We start from the raw sequence: 724 nt of genomic DNA, 5'->3' as shown, positions 1-724 counted from the left end.
TTTAAGCGTACTCCATTGTATATGCAGTACGATCATCTGTGACTGAAATAACTTTCGGAAACTTTATGATTATTCCTTATGAGTTACTTGAATCCAAATTATTCATGAATGTGCCCAGTCATGAGGTAACTTCTTTATATACGTATTCCTGAAATTTTTATATTTCCAGTTGGATTTCATTAATGAAATCTGTGGACCATGAGACTATGGTCAAATTTCAGGTAGGTGCTGATTCTTTTTACTCATTTTCGTCTGAATTAAGATTTCATTCCAAATTGTCGCTGTTGTATGCACGGTAGAAGGAACAATAAGTACATTTGCTCTGGTTCCGTGTGCTGAGAACCTATATTTTGAAATATTTTTACGAGAAAATGGAATCCTTCTCATTTGATATATGAAATTCATGGTAATATTTAAATAAAGCTAGGTGAGGATCCAAATGGTCACTGATCGCTAAGGAATCCATGAGTCTCCGCAGTTCCTCTCCAGTTTCTTTGTTAATTAGTTTTGTAGATGTCGTATAATATGTGCCCAGCGCATTCATTACCTTGCGGTGTAGAATGACATATTTGTGTGTATAGTATTTCCAACGATTTGGCCTTTACACTAATGTCCTAATAGTTGTAAAAGACATGTTATTTATATTCAGGTTAGAGTTGCATACATTTGCGGGGATATATGAATAAAGTTAAAAGTGCATAATTAATTTTATGAGTGAATGTAT

This window comes from Plasmodium inui, assembly GCF_000524495.1.
Source record: "Plasmodium inui San Antonio 1 unplaced genomic scaffold supercont1.90, whole genome shotgun sequence".
NCBI classification, from domain to species: Eukaryota; Apicomplexa; class Aconoidasida; order Haemosporida; family Plasmodiidae; genus Plasmodium; species Plasmodium inui.
The sequence above is the reverse complement of the archived record's forward strand: the minus strand, read 5'-3'. Positions refer to the sequence as shown.